This window comes from Peromyscus leucopus, chromosome 2, assembly GCF_004664715.2.
Source record: "Peromyscus leucopus breed LL Stock chromosome 2, UCI_PerLeu_2.1, whole genome shotgun sequence".
NCBI lineage: Eukaryota > Metazoa > Chordata > Mammalia > Rodentia > Cricetidae > Peromyscus > Peromyscus leucopus.
The window spans coordinates 121,754,877-121,768,677 of NC_051064.1; the positions used below are offsets into that span (position 1 = coordinate 121,754,877).

Consider the following 13,801-nt stretch of genomic DNA (forward strand, 5'->3'; position numbering starts at 1 on the left):
CTCAAAAATACATATATAATACATATATGCATACATACATACACACAAATAAATATAAAGCATGCTTATTATTATTAATAGAGATGCCTGTGAGAAAAAAAATTGATGTCTCACACCCAACCCAGGCCACAGTCCAGCTCAGGACATGCTGACAGCTGAGATCTGTCATCCATGACCTTCTGGGTTTCCAGCTGTGAACAGGTGTGTTTCTGTGACTTTGCTATTATTATTATCAGTGGCATGATGTGCAGAGCCAAGGAGCAGACATGCTGAAGCTCACCTCCTACCCTGACCTCTTCACCTCTCCCAGGGTCATGTGGAAAATGGGGGTATCAGGCAGAACCCCATGAGGAGTGTTGTTGCTCATACCTGATACACAGAGTCACAAGGAAGGTCTGTGACCATAGAATGTGTCTGTCTTTCATCAAGGGAATGTATTTATCTCATGACAGCTAGCTGGGTAGATTAATCATCGTTTGCTTACAAAACCAATGCCTGCCAATGGATTTGAAGGCTGTTTCCACCACTTTTGGTTGTTCAAAAATAGTCTGTCTAACCCTCCACGTATGTGTGTTTACATGTGTGTTTGTGGGTGTTGACTTGTGTGCACTTGTGGGGCTACAGGGCCAACATACATTGTGGTAGAGAGGTCAAGAGGTTCCCTAACCCACGTCTTCCAGCTGTATTTGGCACATGTCCATTGACTCCATGTCTCCAACACCTGAAGGTGACCATCATTTTCTTCACTGCCAAACAGCTGAGGAAAGGTAATAGTGACATTTAGCCTGCATCTGTGGTTGTTACTGAAGATGACATATTTGCATGTTTTACTGGGCATTTTTATTTTCTTGAATCCATTCATTTCTTCTCCCCATTTTATTTACTGCTTTTACTTATTTTATTGAAGGTGCTTGTTATATATTATGGATCATGATCCTTTTTTTTTTATGTAGTTGGAATTTTCCTTGGGCTGTCAACCAGCTCCCAAATAAAGACACGGAAACTTATTATTAATTATGAATGCTCAGCCTTAGCTTAGGCTTGTCCCACTAGCTCTTTTAACTTAATTTAACCTGTTTCTATTGATCTATGTTTTGCCTTGGGGCTTTTTACCTTTTTTCATTCTCTATGTCCTACTTTCCTGCTTCCTCCGTGTCTGGCTGGCTGGCTGCCCCTGTCATCTCCTTTTTTTCTCCCCTGAGTCTAAATTCCTCCTCCTACTTATTCTTCCTGCCTTGAAGTTCCACCTATACCTCCTCCCTCGCTATTGGCCATTCACCTTTTTATTAGGCTAATCAAGTGTCTTAGGCAGGCAAGGTAAAACAGCAACACATCTTTACATAGTTAAACAAATGCAACACATCTTTACATAGTTAAACAAATATTCTGCAACATAAATGCAACACACCTTTGCATAGGTAAACAAATATTCTGCAACATTTTTATGTGTTGCAAAATATCCCAGTGCCTATTTTGTTACCGAGCATTCCATTTCAAAATAAGGAACCTGTCTGACAAAAAGAGTTATATCGATGGAGTAAATTATGGAGGTTTAAGCTTTCTTTTCTCCAGAATTATAGGAATTGAACTTTAAGAATTCCAAAATCTGCCGGGCAGTGGTGGCACACATCTTTAATCCCAGCACTTGGGAGGCAGAGGCAAGAGGATCTCTGTGAGTTTGAGGCCAGCCTGGTCTACAAAGCAAGTTCCAGGAAAGGTGCAAAACTACACAGAGAAACCCTGTCTCAGAAAACAAAAAACAAAACAACAACAACAACAAAAAAGAATTCCAAAATCTGCAAATATTTTTATAATTTGATATTTTATTTTCCTTTTAAAATACCAATGGGGGGTCTTCTGTTGTATGGGATATTTAATTTTTTGTGTAGTCAAGTGTATTGACCTTTAAAGAACACTAAAGTTCAACTCAGTCTTTGAAAGCTACTTTCCAGCAGTGTTATACAAATGTGCCATCAGCCCTGGCATTTTTCATAGATTTGCTTGTATGTTATGTCTATTTGCATGGGATTTCAGATAGGGCCTCACTATTTAGCCCAGGATGGCCTTGGGACCTTCCTGCCTCAGACTCCCAGTGTTCGGGTTACAGGCACATGCCGCCATGCCTGGTATCCTGGTTGGTTTTTAGTCCACTAGAATTATGTGGGGAAAGGAACCTCAGCTGAGGAAATGCCTCCCTCAGATTGCCTGTGGGCAAGTCTGGAATGTGTTTCCTTGATTAATGATTGGTGTGTGAGGGTTCAGTTCACATGGTGGTGCCACCCCTGGTTGTATAAGAAAACAGGCTGAGCAAGCCCTGGTGAAGAAGCCAGTAAGCAGTATTCCTCCATGGCTTCTGAATTAGTCCCGACCTGTAGATTCCTGCCCTGACTTCCTTGGGGATGGAGTGTGACCTGAGAGTTGTAAGATGAAATAAACCCTTTCCTCCCCATGTTACTTTTAGCTATAGTGTTTACCACAGACTTAAAAACCCTACCCAGGACATCTAGCTAGTTTATATCTTCAATCAGTGTCATCATCTAGGCATGAGTAGTGTGTGAACTCTGCCCAAAGGAGCCTTCCCCACCTGCCCTCGGGTGCAGTTCTACCATTGTTTGCTTTTCCTGTGGCACTCACCATAACACTTACGTCATCACCCGTCTGTTGTTCTTCTCTCATCTGGATGGATGCTCAGCTCCAGAAAAGCCCTTCTCTGTCTTATGATGTTTCTGTGTTGTTATTTTTATGGTACCCACTGGCCTAGAACAGGGCCTGGCACATCAGGGGCACTTCCAGAGTACCCAGTGAGCGAGAGGACACATAGTCTGCTGTTGCTTTATTTAAATACCCCATCCTTTCTCTGGCAATTGAGAATCCCCTCATTGACAGCCCGTTCAGCTTCTCCTGTAGTTATTGGTTGTTTCAGTGTTTCCCCCTCTTCTTCCAGTTTTGTGTATATCATTTCCTAGAAAAGTCAGTTTTCAAATGCACCACTGACATAAAAAGCTACATTCCAATCCTCTTACATCATAAAAGTTTGCATGAGTACATCCATGTCACCTTTCTCAGAGCTACCTGACTTTGCTTCTTACTCCTTGTCTCATTTGCTGGTAGCGATCATGGGTGTTCATAGTGTCAGGGCATTTGTGGTGGGGGTGGCTGTTTCATTTGCTCGTTCATTCATTTTTATTTTGGAATTTATTCATTTTGTCCTTCTGGGCTATTTTGGTTGATTTTTTTTTCAATACAAGGGATTGAATCTGAGGCCTCCCATATCCTAGGCAAACACTCTGCCCCCAGCTACAATCCAACCCCCCAGTCTCTTTTATTGTAATTTGAGATAGTACCCTGCTGAGTTGCCCAGCCTGGTCTCAAATGTCCCCCTGCCTCATCCTCCCCAGTGGCTGCAGTTCCAGGTGTGTGCCACCACTTCAGCTCAGGTGAAATCCTTAACAACCTGTATCACTTTATTTCCACTTCTCTCATCGAAGAAGCATTCGAGGCTTATTTTCCCTCTGAGTGCAATGTTGCCTGTGCCCACAGCTTTCCACACAGTAAGGTTCCCTCCTTCCAGGTCCCCTACAGTTTCAGTCTTGATGTCCCCTTTATTCAAGTCACTTAGAAAGTGTCTTGGCACTGCCAAGTGCACCACTGATTTGGTGTTTTGGTTTTCGCTGCACAGATTTCTGGCTGTTGCCCTGAGAGCTGCTCTCGGGGTCTGCACAACTGACATGCTTTGGAAGCAGACAGTTTTCTTGCCGTCTAGCGTAGGATGTATGAGCAAAAGAGCTTTTGCTACAGGCTCCATCTCTACATCCTCCATGGGCTTCTTTGGACACCCAGGACACTTAGTGTCCCTCCCTGTAGTTCTTTGTCTCACTATGTAATCCAGGCTGGTCTTGAATTCACAATCCCCCTGCCTCAGCTTCCCTGGGGCTGGGATCACAGGTGTACAGGCACCCTGATATCCCTGCTTGCTTCGTGGTTCTATGATTACGCTATCTCCTTCATTTTGTTCAGGGTGAAGGTCAAGATTGTGGCGTGTGCCTTCTTGTGGAAAAAGGTCTCAAGCAACACAAAGCACCCCACTTTTCTCTGCCAGGCGTTTGTGTTTCGCTCCACAGAGTAACTGCCAGGACTATTAAACCCGTTGCCTGTTTAACCGTTTTTTCCATTTCTTAGATTTCCTTTATCAGTTTACGGGTATTATGTCCAGCTATGTGACTGGGTTGATGTTTTCTTTTGCCATCCTGGTCTCTTAGAATAAGATGATTGAATTTATTTGCATTGTTGAATCCATGAATGTGCTTGGCTCTCTTTCCCCGTGTACTTCATGTCTCTCGTTTGTTATCCTTCTCCTTCCCCACTACCTTTAGCTTCCCTGATTCTTGTTCCATTGCTCGGATGATCTTTGTTCCTACTTTCTCTCCTGCATGGTGGTCAAGAAGGCTGTCTTATGTTTCCTTTAGAACTAGTTACCCTTAAATGAAACATTTTTGTGTTCCTATCGAGAAGTAAGCTTCCAGTTTCCACAATGTGTCCCCATCCTGGGAGACACTTGTCCAGATGACACCACACCCCCTCTGCTTGTATTGCTCCTGTTTCCTGTTCTTCCCACCTTGTCCTTTCTTGAATGACTTATTCTGCTCTCATTTTGCTTTGTTTTGTTTTGCTGGAGTAATTCCTTGAGTGACTTTTTAAGAACAGATAGGTGGGTGGCCTCTTATTTTAGTATTTCTCTTTTTCTATTTGAGCCTTGACTGAGCAATGGAACTCAGGGCTTTTATTGCCTCTTTTTCCCCCTTCATGCCTTGGAGTGTCCTTCCTGCTCCCCATGAGCAGTCGGGGTTGAAGATAACAATTCCAGTGCATGATGGTTAGTTTTATTTGTCAACTGGACACAATTTAGAGTCAGCTGGGAAGAGGGAACCTCAACTGAGGGATTTCCCAGGTCAGATGAGCCTATGTTCATGTCTATGATAGAGTGTCTTCATTGATGATGGATGTAGGAGGGCCCAGCCCACTGTGGGGGGCACTATCACTAGGCAGGGAGGTCTAGGTTATATGAGAAACACTAAGCCCAAGATAGAGCAAGTAGTAAGCAGTTTTCTGCTCCATATTTCTGCCTTCAGCATCCTGCCTTGGCTGCCCTCAATGATAAGCCATGACCTGGACGTCTAAGATAAAATAGACACTTTCTTCCCCAAGTTGCTTTTAGTCAGAGTGTCTCATTAGAGCAACAGAAAGCTGACCAGGACACATATCAGTGTAGCTCTCAACATTTCTTGTAGAGACTTAGAAATCCTGGCCTTTCAAATCTCATCAAGATAGCAATAATCAAAGCTGAGGTGCTCCCTGGCCTGGGAAGGGAGCACAGCGGCTCCATGGAGCCCTGGTGTGTCTGGAGTAGGGGATGTTGGCTCTGCTGAGGATTGAAAGTTCTTTTTTCCATGCGGATTGGCTTGAGGTTGTGTAAGAACTGCCACACAACAGTCTGTGACTGGTGGAAACAGCAGACATGGAGTGTTGAGGCAGGACAAGGGAACCACAGGATCATATTGCATAAGCAGCTGAGGAGAAGATGATTCCTTCCCGGAGTTTCTTAATGTCTGTCATGCCACCTGCCCAGTCAGAGCTACTGGCTGAAGGTGTGCAGGGCAGAGGTGGGTGGCCTCAGCATCTAGTGCTTCCCTCCTGCCCACATTGGTCTCTTTGGAGAAGACTCAGAGGGTCCTTTTACTCCAAGACTCCTGTTCCCAGTCTGAGCTGGTTTCCTGGGCTTTGGGGTGGACATTACCTGTGCCTGCCAGGAGCAGTCAGTGGGTGTGGTTGGGCTTTCTGTGGTTCCCACCCCTCTGAATCCTCAGACTTTCTGGCAGCTGGTACGACTTGGGATCTGCTGCAATTCGTATAGTCTCTTTTTTGTTTTGGGGGACAAGAGGCAGACCAATAGGCCCTCTTTGTCATCTAGAAACTTGGGGGATTGGGATGACATTTTCAGATAACTAGTATACAGGTGTAGCTACTGAGGAAGACTTGGAGTGGCTGGTGATAGAATGATAATGGCCTCTGAGCTTCTGCCCATCCTATCTCCTCCACAAGCCACGCCCCCTCATCCTAAGCACATTAACTCATTAATCAAAACCATTCCATGATCTCACTCCACTGCCAGCTCAAGTCCTGCCCCTCCTCCAGCAAAGCTCTTGTCCTCACCCCTGCTGGCTCATACCTCAGTCATTACTCCTCTGTGTGCAGGCTCCTTACTGCCCCCATGCAAGGACGGGGGCGCTGGGGGTGTCTGTTTGAAACACTCTTTCCTGTATCCAGACACCAGCAGAATCAACTCCACTGTGGTTCCTTTGAAAGCAAGGACCAAATTTTTTAAGTTTTTGTCTTTTGCAACTTCCAGCCAGCTGGCCCAACATGGGCACTAGGTGCCCATCTGTGATGTGAATGAACAACCATGTTGGGCTCTAAAAAGAATTGTTACACACTGGCTGTGTGTGAGATACCTGCTAGGAGCTGCGCCTGATTCACAGGAAGCCTGAGTGAATAAATCCATCTAGAAGGACTCTCAGCTCTTGGACATCTGCACAGGGGACACTTGCTTATCACAAGAGAAATGTAGCATGTGTGCATTGGGTCTTGTGGGCAGTGGAACTCATGTCCAGTGTGCTGGGAACTGGCTGAATGGGCTGATCAATTAGAACAGGTAGACATGCTGTGGGGGAGGGACTTGAGGGCTCAGAGGCGAGACCTGGTCTGTGTGTGTGTGTGTGTGTGTGTGTGTGTGTGTGTGTGCTCTAGGATCTTAGTGGGAGGAATCGGGTACACCCATTTTTTTTTTTATTACAGTGGATTGGGAGATCAGACTTGGAGTTGATGGGAAATGGAGGGGTTGTGAAAAGTTGAGATGGTTCCATTGGCAGACTCAAAAAATTACCACAGGGAGCCCCAGAGCCAGTCCTCTCTACTGTGTGGTGGCAAACTGCCATCCTGTGGAGCTGAACAGTAGCAGGTATGGTGGGAGGGGACGTCGAGGACCTCGGGTGACCTCTGTTCTGTAGCAATCATCCGCGTGGAGTGGTTGCCAGGGACTAAGTTCTTACAAAGCATGGTGCCGAGAATGGGCAAGGGGTCAACGCCGCAGGCCTGCGTGCAGGTTGCTCCACATCGCTGCGCTCCACTCTGGGACAAAGCCCGTGGCAATTATGTGGGTTGTGCCACGTGCCAGGCATTGTTCTCAGCACTTCATGCACAGTGATTCATGAAAGCCCGGGAAGCCCTCGCCATCCTCAGCCTCCTTTTCACACAGTGATTTCCCACGCCACCAAGGTCCTAAGAAGGATGTGGACTTGAACCTGGGGTATCATAGCCTAAAAGACCACATTCTCAGCTGTCACACCATACCACCAGAAGCAGACAAACCAGACAGTCTGATGAGCATGGTAGCGAGGACGTGCTATGCTGCATACACAGCTAAGCCACTCAAGTTTTCTGGGTTAGGGAGCACTTTCCTCCGTAGTTTTTTGTTTGGGCGCCACAACAGCCAGCTAAGCTGGTGCCTGAGCAGCCAGGCTTATCCATTCGCTCAGTAACCACTGTGAAGCTCCTGTCTCGCCCCAGGCTTCCCTTGGCCTGAACACTGTGTTTTGTTTAGTAGCTTGGGAACCACAATGTATTCCCACACCTGTTGCTCCACTGCTTACCCCTGTCTGAAGATCCTGCAGGCACTGTTACGAGTCATGTTAGTTTTCCCTGGCTGGTTAATAGACCCTCTCAAGTTTAGTGGTTGTGTACCATACCCACGTGCCAGCTTGCTTCTATAGGTCGCTAGATTATAGCCAGGCCACCCTGAATGTACCCAGTCTCATCTGCAGTTTGCTCAGGCTGGCATTGGGTGTGGGTAAACTGAGGACTCAACTCTGCTCTGGGGAGTGTTACACTTTTCCAGTATTATTCCTGTCTTGGTGTAACCTGATTCCCTGTGGTTGGAGGACTGAGGTTGTTTTCTTGCTAGTTTTCAGCTGTGTGGCCATTCTAGGTGGTCATGCTAGCAGCTACCATTCTAGATGGTCATGCTAAGTAGCTGCCATTCTAGGTGGTTATGCTAAGTAGCTGCCATTCTAGGTGGTCATGCTAAGTAGCTGCCATTCTAGGTGGTCATGCTAAGCATCTGACATTCTAGGTGGTGATGTTAGCAGCTGCCTCGAGATCCTTCCCACATGGCCCTTCCACCTTCAGGCCAGCAAGAATTCACAGTCTGCCTGATGCCAGTCTCTCTAACTTCCTCATCTAGAACCAAACAGAAAAGTCTACCTTTAAAGTAGAGTTCCCTCAAGGTTGCCCTGTCACAGACCCCAGTCACCTGTCATTGTCCTAAGACTGTACTCTAGGCATCTGGAAATCTTGAAGTCCACCAGGATCCGTATTCACATGACTGGCAAAGAACAAGGCTCAGAGAAGTTCAGCATGGGGGCAAAGGAGTGTAGTGTGTCATCCCAGGGCCACTGCATCCCACTGTCTCCCTGAGGGGGCATGGGACAAAAAATCAGCTTGGAGGGAGTTCAGGGCTTGGGGTAAGGCAGGCGTTGTTCTGTACCTAAAACTGATCTAGAAAACTCTCTGACCGTGGCTTCCACCTTCCCCACCCCATGCAGGATCAGAGGCACACACCAAGCTGCCTCGAAGTAGCTCATGGAAGACTCCCACGAGCCACTGGCCGGGCACGTTGTCCCTTCCTCGGGGAGGAGCAGGGTGTGAGCAGAGGCACCGCAGCAGGAGTGGACATGAACGCTGGCTTCCAGAGAGAGCAGCGGTTCAGTTTTGGTCATCGGAAGTGGTGCCTGCAGCGTAGGTAAGGAACTGAGCCGGCCACGCTTGCCCACTGCCACTCTAGCTAGCAGGAGCTCTCTATGTTCTTCTCTTCAAAGATCCTGTTGTGAGATTAGCCATTGCTGCCTGTCCCTGCCTTCCTTGATCTCTGCCAGAGCTGGTCTGGAAGTCCCTGGATGCCTTGGTTAGGAATCCTAGGCTTCTGCCCCTGCTCCCCACATCATCTCCCTAAAATGACTCCTTGCTCCTCACCCCTAGCTGCTCCGTCTCCGCCTCACCTCTGGTAAAGGACACAACACTGTTTCTCAAGGACCCAAGCCTCTGATGTATCATCCTGTTTCTCAGGCTTGTCCTCTCCTCAACCCTTACCACTCAACCTCACCCCCCCACCCCTGCCCAGTCACAGAGCGTGGTGGCTTTGAAAGCCCCTGACGGGAGCTATGGAAGGATGTCAGGTCTGGCCTCTCGTGATTACCTGGAGAGTCCCAGAAATTCCAAGTGCTGAGTAGATGGGCCAGTGAAGTCTCTGGGCTCCTGTATATATTTATATGAGTGTCTAGGTGTTGGGGATTAAACGTGGCTATGCAGGCTGTGATGTGGGTGGGGTGTGGCACTGGGAACTCTTCCGGTAAAGATCAGATCCTAGGGTGTTCTGTCTGCTACCGAATGTGTCAGCATCACCTGGGGAGCTGATGGGGTTGAAGGAGACAATGCCTGGTTTCAAAATGAAGGAAGGAAACGTGGGTTCCCCAGAATACCTATGCCATCCGGCTCAGGCACTAAGGACATAGGAATCCGTATTTGGAGGTCTTTCTTTTGGTACTGCGCCACACTCTGTCAGACAAGGCTAGCCTTGAACTCACAATCCTGCCTCAGACATTCTCACTACTGAGGTTGCAAGTATACAGCATCATGCCCACTACATTTGGATTCTGGGGTGGGTCCTGGAAGCTGCCTTCTGAGGGCTCTGGGAATTCTCCACCCATCTTATGTTTCTATCTATGGGCTCCATTATGGTGTTCAAGGTGTGAAAAGCTATGATTTCCCACCTGGCCTGCTCTTCCCCTCTGGCTAGAGCAGGCATTTTCTCATTGTGCAGTGCCGGGGTCAGGGCTATCGGTCACCTCAGGGGCAGCACTGCTGTAGCTTCATGGATGCGGGTATCCGAGCCTTGGCCTTAGCTCAGCAGCATGCCTGGCTCAGCAGGCCTGTCCTGAATCAGAATTCTCCTGTCAAGGTAGGAGGAGTATTCCCTGGACCCCAGGAAGAACTAACTATTTGAGCCTTGCTTTGAAGAAGGATGTTCTCAGTGGTATTGAACTCAGGGGTTCCTGAGTTCAAATCCCGGCTCTACCAGTTCCTGGTTTTTATTGGCTTTTACTGGTTTTAAACATGTTGTATCTCCCTGTCCCTTGGCTTTGGTTTTCTCTCTGGCAACAGAGGACAGTGTGGCACCTGCCTCATGGGTGCTGTGAACATACAGCAGAGGCCTCATTAGAACAGGGACTGCCCATAGGGAGGAGGTTTCCTATCACCTTCCACCACCGTGCAGGCAACTCAGCCACCATCCCCCTGGTGACAGATCTGCTATGTTGTACCACCTGGTACTGGCATGGGATCCTAAAGTGAAGGCTCTGGCCTTCCCTGTACACGAGACCTGGCATTTCATAGACAGGTCTAAGACCTGAAAAAAAAAAAAAAAAAAAAAAAAAAACTTAGTGAGGTTGGCTTTGTTGCCCCTTTTAAATAGCTATGGACACTGAGCACAGAGAGGTTCGCTAGTTTAAAGATTGTCACACAGCTCACAGGGGCAGAATCTCTGGCTACAGAAGAATTAGCCCTTTTGCTTTCCGCTGAAATGCTTCCTGAAGAATGACCACACCTTCAGTGACTCCTCCTCTCGGGAGTCACCTGTTTCAGTCTAGATCAACGGCACCATCCCCAAGGGGCCCACTCCTTGGCCTCCAGCACCACCACCCGGTCTGTTGATTTCGTATTCCTTCCCATCTGTGCATATGGCAATTAACTGTGTGTTGGGGGGACCCTTGTCCTCCAGCCGACGCAGGAGTCTGGTCCACAGGTGGACACTGGGTTCTTGAGTAGTCTAGAACTAGAACTCTGAGGAACACAGGCCAAGTTTGAAGGACCCAACACTCTCCCACTCCTGGCGTTTGCCCTCCCCTACGTCATGCCCAAACTCCCTGTTGTCCACAGTGGGCTCTGACAGCTGCTGCAGGGCAATCTGCAGAGAGAGCCCTGCCCAGCAGGAAAGGAGCCCTCAGCTCCAGCCAGAAATCTGGCCCCACCCCTTCCTGCACTCTCCCTGGGAAGAACGCATGGTGATTAATGGGGTGCTGACTCGGAGTTGCTGGGGGGCCCAGGAGATCATGGGCATAACTGGGCCACCAAGAAGGAGGCCGGGCTATATGGCATCTATACAGATTAAGGGTGAGGGTCCAGGGTGGCAGGTGTGTGGTGTGAAGAGCCACCCTGCCCAGGATCAAGTGGCCCACTGGCACTACTGGAGGCTGGCAGACACCTGTGTTTCCCAGCAGGTGTTAGAGTCATGTGAGGGCAAGCTAACAGGGAGCCTGTGCTTCTCCTGGAGAGACGTAACCTGGGACTGTCTCCAGAATAAGGTGATTTCTGAATGAGTGGCAGAAGGCCAAAACTAACATGAAAATGAATCGGGAGATATTTTCCCAGCAAACATTGCTGCTAGTAGTTTTCAAATTTTTATTGTCTTAGAAACCATTTTAAAAGTCCAATCTTGTATGGAATGGTGATGTATAAATCAGATTAATGTGGGTTTACTCTTCAATCTTTTTAAGTTTCAATCTTTAACATGGATTTATTATGGGAGATCACACAGAGTAATAACTATGCTTCGATGCATAAGAACTTTGAATCTGAAGTTTTAGACTAGGGATCCACAAGCTAAGGCCTATGGCTGCCACCTGATTGTGTAACTAAAGCTTTATTGAGATGCATGTGCCATTCATTTGCATGCTCCCTTTAGCTGCTTCAGTCTGTCTACCCTCAAAGTCTGAGCAATAGACCATCTAATCTTTTACAGATGGTGTGCTGACCTCTGTCCTCAGTGTCCATGGTTTTGCTTGCCAGCCAAAGCTTCCATATTTCCTTCTCTTGTCTTGGTTGGCTTGGCAAGGATTACGAATTAAGGAATCCAAAGCTTGGAAGCTGGCTCAGTGAATTAGGGACTTGTCCCAAAGGAACAAGGACCAGAGTTCAGAGTCCCAGCAAACGTGTAAAAAGCTGGGCAGATATGTGGCCACCTGTAATGCCAGCATTTGGGGGAGGAGGGCAGAGACAGGGAATCCCCTTGGCAAGATGGCTAGCCAGACTAACCAGACTCAGCAAGGTTCAGGTTCAGTGGGAGGCCCTGCCTCAATAAAGTAGGAGGTAAACAAGGAGGACAGCTCACACTCACTTAGGGCCTCTGTATACCTCACACATATATGTGTACACACACACACACACACACACACACACACACACACACACACACGGGGTGCTAGAGAGATTTCAGTGGTTAAAGCACTTGTTATACATGCATGAGGGCTGGGGTTTGGATCCCCAGAATCCAAGTCAGTGGATGTGGCAACATACCTATAGAATTCCAGCTTTGGAAGGTGGAGATGGGATCCCCTTCCAAGAGACTAACCACTGTGAGGAGTTCTGGTTTTGGTTGAGAGACCTGCCTTATTGAATAAGATAGAAGAATGATTGAAGATGATCCCTGACATCAAGCTTGGGCCTCTATATGTGTGGATACACACACACACACACACACACACACACACACACACACACACACACGGGGATTATAGAAAAAAAACAATCAATAAATCCTAAATCATCTCAATAGGAAGTGATAAAGGTAACACTTTTCACAGCATACCCATCTTTAGCTGCTACAGGGCATTCCAGGAGGACTACAAGGGATTCCAGTTTGCATCATCAACAGTATCCAACAGCTGCTTGAATTCCTTCTTGTTACAAATATCAGTCAGACAGGAAGCCCCATGCTCCCCGTACTTGAGAGCTTAACCTTGTGATTCTGCCCCTCATCACTGACAGTTTAGGAGTGCACTTGCCTGGGTAGCTTTTCAGGCCCATACGTAGTCCTGAATCGTACCAGCGACACAACACCTAGGAAAGAGCTCAAACCTGGTGACTCTGGCTGAAGACACACCTCAGCCCTGAAGGGCAAGATCTTCCCTGACCCCATGCCAGAGTCTGTCCAAACCAACCTAAGCTGGTACCATGCATTCCCCGAGCTGCTGTGCATTGGAGAACGCGTTCAAATGTGCTGGTCTACTTTCTGTTACAGTGCTGATAGGAGCCAAACTGTACTTTTAGCACAAATTTCTCCTATAGTAATTGAAGAGCTCCCTCTGAAAGGGCTTAGTGGAACACAATTTGAAGACAGCCTTCAGCAAGAATTGGCTGCTCTTATTCCACTGCTTAAGGATAATGGAGGAGTCAAGGATGCTGAGTGTCCTGTTGGGAGGCAGAAGAGGAAGCAAGGAGAGGTGGAGGAGGGGAGAGAGGAAGAATCCTGGGAGTAACAGTCAGGGAGTCCAGTCCCCGGCACAAACTGTCCTCCAGCAACACAGAGAGGCCCCGTGACTCCTGCCAAGGATTGTGATGTCTCCCACAATCAGCTTTCCAACTGCCTTTATGATTTACAGCTGTCCACACCGAGGGGAAGGTACAGGTTCACTTGGGGACAGATGACAACGCACAGAGAGAAGGGCTGGGGACGCTAGTAGTCTCTTCTGATAGACATGTCAGGGGCTTCTGTGGCTGTGTAGCAGGTCAAGGTGTGTTGCATGGAGCGGTCACTCAGAGCTTTCCCATCCTGTTCCTTCTGTCTGCATTTCCATCCTCGGCCTGATGTGCCCCTTCTCAATGATGCTAGGGCGTTAGGAACCTTTGCCATGGG

The 13,801-nt window shown here is 47.8% G+C and overlaps 1 protein-coding gene across 4 annotated transcripts in view; it reads left to right on the forward strand.

Annotated features, from left to right (window-relative positions):
* Window positions 1-13,801, forward strand: part of Hivep3 (HIVEP zinc finger 3) — a 417,522-nt gene that overhangs the window by 343,664 nt on the left and 60,057 nt on the right. For all 4 annotated transcript variants that reach the window (XM_028886462.2, XM_028886461.2, XM_028886465.2 and 1 more), the window contains one exon: window positions 8,658-8,854. The gene's annotated coding sequence lies outside the window, so the exon portion shown is untranslated. The remainder of the gene's footprint in view (window positions 1-8,657; window positions 8,855-13,801) is intronic.